Here is a 6211-nt window from a genome sequence, read left to right on the forward strand (position 1 = left end):
CGGTGAGGGTGGGGGGTAAGTTGGGAAGGGAAAAGTTTGTGGAGTCCGGGATTTCGCTGTCGCGCCGTCTCCACCGGCTGGAGCTCTTTCTCGTCTTACCGTCGGAGTTTTTCTGAATACGTAGCGGCGGCGCTGGGCTCGGTCGCTCGAGTCGCAGCAGCTGAGGCGGCGACGCCAGGCTGAGACCTGCCCGGCGCTCAAACACTGCGGATAAACACAAACAGGCGGGCGAAGCGGGACGGGGTGAGACGCGTGCCATCAGACTTTCAAATGACGGCTGCGCCACGCGGCCGGTCTCGCGCAGGGCTGCTCGGCAAACAGACGCGCCGCGCGGCTCGGAGTGGGGCCGCTGCTGCCCTCAAAGACCGCCTGCGACGCCGGCGCGTGCTTTCCAGCGCCTGAATCCTCGCCACCCGCCACGCCCCTGTCCGACTCAGCGTCCCACGACCTCCGAAAAGAACTGTTGAGTCCATTACGGGCCCGCTTTGAAGTTGCTACTTTGTAGACTAGCCGACTTAGGTTCTGAGATGCTAACGGTCTATCCCGGTATCTCTGATCCTCTCAGATATCGATGTTTACCTAAAGAGAGCTACTCTCACGTAAGAGGGCTATCATTCTCTTCTGTCGCACTCGGAAGTGTACCACTCATTTTACACTTCCTAAAAACTTGACGTCATTTTTAAGTCACACGCAAAGTCGACAACCGCACGAACTGCTATCGACTTTCGTTAGCGTTCGATGCGGGCCTCTCGCACGCGGGTAACATCTCACAACACTTCGTGCGCATGTGACGTCATTTTGACGTCTCCGAGGCCTACGTGAAAGACAGGCCTCGGCGCGTACGTCACGAAGATAGTCCTGCGCTCACTCGCTCGCACAGAGCACCAGAAAAACTGCATTTCTGCATCTGTTAACTCGTAACTAGACGTGTCCGTACAAACGAAAACTGAAGCTTCTACTGGAATCAGTTATTATAGAATCTTACTCTTATTAGTCCTACAATGATGGGAAGTCCATGGGCCTATTTATAATTTGTGACGACTGAACTGGCGTAAAATAAAATAAAATCAGGCTAAAATGATTATCAGTTGCATAAGGCACCACTTCCTGCATGTAATGAGTATTGTTAAGCAGAAGAGACTAAATGCTATAAACAAGTAGCTATACCATCTATATCGAGTATTGACCTTCAATTAAATTTTGCTGTAGCACTGTTAATCAGTAAGACTTCATAATAGCAGATTCCAATGGAAGATCCACGTACTTACACGTCCAGCTGCGAGTTAACAGGGTTTAGAAACGCATTTTGTCTGCTGAGCTAAGTGAGTGAGTTGAGGACTACCTTCGTGACGTACGCGCCGCGGCCTGTCTTTCTCGTGGGCCTCGGACGTCTCACACACAGTATCAACGCTTTATGAAAACCAGTCGTTCTTCGTACAATTTATTCTTATTATTATTATTCGGGACTTCTCCAAACAAATGGAAGACATTAAGCAAATGACTCACTCATCTTTTCTTCAGGTTCTTCTTCTTATTCCAGTAGGCTTTCATTCTCTACCAAAGACTATTTTACGTTCTTCCAACCGCTTTCGTCTTTACTGTTTTTGTTTTGGTTGCTCTGATGCAGCTTCCTGTTTGCCTGCGTTAGGTCTGAAGGTCTCTCTGTCGAACATCTTCGTTTGGACGACATCGAGGAGGAAATCAAAACCAGTTATAAAGCAAAATTTCCAGGAATCGGAGGAGTTACAATTGAATTCTATGTGAAACACTTCAGTATTTTAGGGAAAGGTATTCTAGATATTGCTAATGAAATCCGCAATACGTTATGTCTACAAGTATCTCTGTCTAACTTGTTCGTTGGTATTATACCACCGCTTATGAGGACCTCCAGAAATTCGTTCAAGCCGGCCGGTGTGGCCGAGCGGTTCTAGGCGCTTCAGTCTGGAATCGCGCGACCGCTACCGTCCCAGGTTCGAATCCTGCCTCGGACATGAGTGTGTGTGATGTCCTTAGGTTAGTTAGGTTTAAGTAGTTCTAAGTTCTAGGGGACTGATGACATCAGATGTTAAGTCCCATAGTGCTCAGAGCCATTTGAACCAAATTCGTTCAGCCAAAGTGTTGGATCTTAAGTAATGTTAAATAGTCTGTTATACATTTTCTCACTTGCTTTTCTGGTAGTCTGTTGAGATGATCAAAGAATTTCGTTAGCCCTTTCTTAAATTTAATTTCTATGCTGGAAAACCTTTCTGTTATTTTGACTGATTGTAGCCTTTAACGATCTTGGGTGTGCATTGCTCCTAAAATTTTGCTAATGAACTACATCTCTCCTTTTTAAATTTCTTCAAGTTCGTGTTTTGTGGTAAGTGTCAGCCTTTCGCTTGCACGGAGGACAGTTGGTTTCATGACTGTGTTGTAGCTCTGAAGTTTTGTGGCTTGTCATGAACTTTTTGTCGTAGAGATTTTGGAGTAACCCTAATGCTTTCTGGTTTTTTGAGGGAGATTTTTTCAAGGCCTGTCGATTCGATGAATCCTCCGAGTTATTTAAGGTACGGGTCCCTGTTGAGTTTACCGTATTTTGTTTTCAGGCTCGCTATTTTGGTCTTTGAACAAAATAATTCAATTTTCTCGAATGAGATTTACAACCATACTTTTTCTGCTCACGCGTGTCGCGAGCTGTTTGATGGCAGCCTCTTCGTCTACTGTGTCGCCAGGTCGTGCGCAAACGCGAGATGTAGTATATAGAAATTGTTCTGGGAAAAGCCCAGTGGGTCTGAGGCTGGCTTCCAAAACCTACCTTTCTGGAGTTTTTTCGCCCCTTCTTCCATCATCTTCTCTACGGCTACTTTCAACAGAATAGGAGAGAGCCCATCACCTTGTCTCACACCCGTCTGAATGTCAAAGGATTCTGAGATTTCCCTTTGCCAGTTAGTGATTATTTTTAGAGTTCTCGTGTTTTGAAACCTAGTCTCATCACTTCAAAATTTGGAATATCGAGGGCTTATTTCTAGAGTCGTACGCCTTTTTGAAATCTACAAATCTGCATACAAGAGTTTTTTGCGTGAGGTCTTGTAATTTGAGCGTGAAGTGAGGCTAAAAATGTGTTCTGGGCATACCTGTTCGATATGAATGCTGCTTGATAGTCTGTTAATTTGGATTCTGACTGCCTTTGTACTGTAGTCAAGAAACAAGCTAGGATTTCGTAGGTGACTGGTATAAGTGAGAGATCCCTCTTTAGCTGTTTACAACTGATTTGTTGCCTTTTTTATACAGGTGATGGATTAGAGCGATCTCCCAGTCAACCGGGATTTTTTTCTATTTGCCATACGTTTCCGAGTATTTGTGTAACTTCTGTGAATGAGTTTAGGCTTAAATTTTTGAAGAGTTCAGCTACAATTCCGTGCTCTCCTGATACTTTGTTGTTTTGTTTTTAAGTTTCTTGATGTGTGAATAAACTTTTCTTGTGTTCGTGCTGACGGATTTCTGTTGTGATTCATCATAATTATTTTTTAATTAAGCGTCACATAAAGGCTTATTGGGGGTTGGAGCTTTTAAGATATCTAAGTTGCAACACAGAGTCAGAAATTGTCTGAAAATCTTGTAAGGGCGTTGCAGGGTAGGTTGTACTGAGAAATAATTGTTAAGAAATATAGTCGATACGTTTTGCCGTTTCCGAGTGAAAAACACTGGAGTCAGCCAATGCACTGCGCACGAAAAATAAAAAGGCCCGCCAATACAAAAATTAACTAGTCTTTGATGGCTTAGCATATGTTTAGTCATCCATCCATTTCTGTAGTCAAGTTCTTCTCTAATTCATTTGTTGTTGGACTAATCCATCTAATATTTAGCATTCTTCCATAACACCAATTATAAATATTTCTGTTCTCCTCTTGACTGAACTGTTTATCGTCCATGTCTCACATTCATGGAAGGCTATACACCAGAGAAATACTTTCAGAAAAGGCTTTTCATCACTTCCAGTATAGTCTTTGTTAACAAATGTCTTATTTTTAGAATTGCTGTTCTTCCTACAGCCAGAATTTATTTTATAACTTCTCTACTTCTGCCATCTTTAGTTATTCTGGTGCCCAAATGCAAAACTTACGTACTACCTTTAGTGCTTCATGTTTTTAAACTATGCTACCTGACCAAAAGCAACCGGACACCCGATAGTGGACATTGGACATTAGTATAGCGTATGTCCACCCTTCGTCGTTACGACGGCTTGAAATCTGCTGGGGACACTTTCAGCGAAGTGTCTAAACGTCTTTGGCGGAATGGTAGCTCATTCTTCCAAGAGCAGAAACTAGAGAAGATTGTGATTTTGAGCGTTGGAGTCTGAAGAGAAAATGACGCACTAACTCATTCCAGAGGCGTTCCATTAGGTTAAGGTCGGGACTCTGGGCAGGCCAACCCACTTCAGCAATGTTATTGCCACATGACGCTGCTTTATGATATAAACGATCATAGTCTCTGAACAGCTCCTCTGCTGTGCATAGTACACTATGCTATAAAATGTGTCCTTATCTATCCACGTGTAGCGTTTTCTTGACCACAACAAGGCGACGAGAACCTGACTACGAAAAACACCCCCATACCGTAACACCACCACCAACTCCGTACCTCACTGTTGGCGCTATAGATGATAACAGGTAACGTTCTCCAGGCATTCGCCAAAACCAAATCTTCTGGTCAGATTGCCTCAGTATATAGCGTGAACGGCGCTTACCACTGCCTACAGAGATTTCAGCCTCATGATGATGTGCTCGACCACTGTACCCCATTCTTTATAACTCCATACGCACATTCGTTGAGCTAGATGAACTTTTGGTAGCGCTTTGGAACTCGCAGCTGATTCTTACCGCTGATTTCATGCAATTTTTTACAACTGCCCTTCACCGTGCTCGATGTACTTAAAAGGTCTGCCTGGCCTTTATTAAACTACAGTTCTTCCTTCGCGTTCGCACTTCACAATCATCAAAAGTGGACTTGGGCTGTTTTATAAGTCTTAAAATGTCCCTGATGAATCTGTTCTTCAGGCGACATCTAATGTTCGAAGTCACTGAGTTCTACTAACCGAACTGTTCTGCTCTTACTGCTTTTCGTTGACAGCACGAAATGTAACACATAAACATGAGCTAGAACATTATGACCATCTGTTAAATAGCTCGTTTGTACCGAAATAAATCACTGATTCTGCGTATCAGGGAAAATTTGGAAATTTGTGGTTAGTTCCTAAGGGACCAAACTGCTGAGGTCATCGGTCCCTAAGCTTACACACTACTTAAACGAACTTACGCTAAGGACATCACACACACCCATACCCGAGAGAGGACTCGAACCTCCGACGTGGGGGAGCCGCGCGAACCGTGGCAATGCGCCCCAGACCGTGCGGCTAACCCGCGCGGCCAAATATCAGCTGTGCGACAAAGTGTTGGTAGTTGTGGAGGTATGTGGCACAAGTCATATAATTCACTTAAATGATCTGCACGCGCAGTGATGGCGTCCGATAGCGATCCTGATGATTTTCGTCAAATTTACATTAGGCGAATCTGGTCGCAGAGACATCAATGTGAGTTCACTACAATGTTCCTATCATTGCAGCACGGTTCTGGCTCCGGGCCACGGACGATTAAAAACTAAACTCCTCTCGAACAGGCCATGAAGACCCAACGGTACCGACCGGCCATCGTGTCATCCTCAGCCCATAGGCTTCACTGGATGCGGATATGGGGGGGGGGGGGGCGGCATGTGGTCAGCACACCACTCTCCCGGCCGTCTGTCAGTTTCCGAGACCGGAGACACTACTTCTCAGTCAACTAGCTCCTCAGTTTGCCTCACAAGGACTGAGTGCACCCCTCTTACCAACAGCACTAGGCAGACCGGATGGTCACACATCCAAGTGCTAGCCCAGCCCGACAGCACTTAACTTCGGTGATCTGACGGGAACCGGTGTTAGCACTGCGGCAAGGCCGTTGGCCCAGGACTATTACAGTGCTGAAAGGCATCCAGCATGAAGGGATGCCGACTGTTCGCAGTTGCCAGAGTGTCTTTGGTTACTGACACAGGAGAATACCTCCCAAAGTATAATACTGTACTCACCAGCCCGCTTCCGTGGCTCACTGCACGTTTCGAGCCGCTGTTCAACTCGAGGATGGCGTTTGTGGAGTCGACCATCGACCTAATGTAGCAAAAATGCGATTCACCCGAAGAG

At 45.3% G+C, this 6211-nt stretch overlaps 1 pseudogene; it reads right to left on the reverse strand.

Moving 5' to 3' along the window:
- Nucleotides 1-5859: 5859 nt before the first annotated feature.
- On the reverse strand, nt 5860-5977 carry LOC124546166 (annotated as a pseudogene).
- Between the last annotated feature and the right edge of the window lie 234 nt (nt 5978-6211).

The sequence above is a fragment of the Schistocerca americana genome, chromosome 8 (genome assembly GCF_021461395.2).
Source record: "Schistocerca americana isolate TAMUIC-IGC-003095 chromosome 8, iqSchAmer2.1, whole genome shotgun sequence".
Lineage (NCBI taxonomy): Eukaryota > Metazoa > Arthropoda > Insecta > Orthoptera > Acrididae > Schistocerca > Schistocerca americana.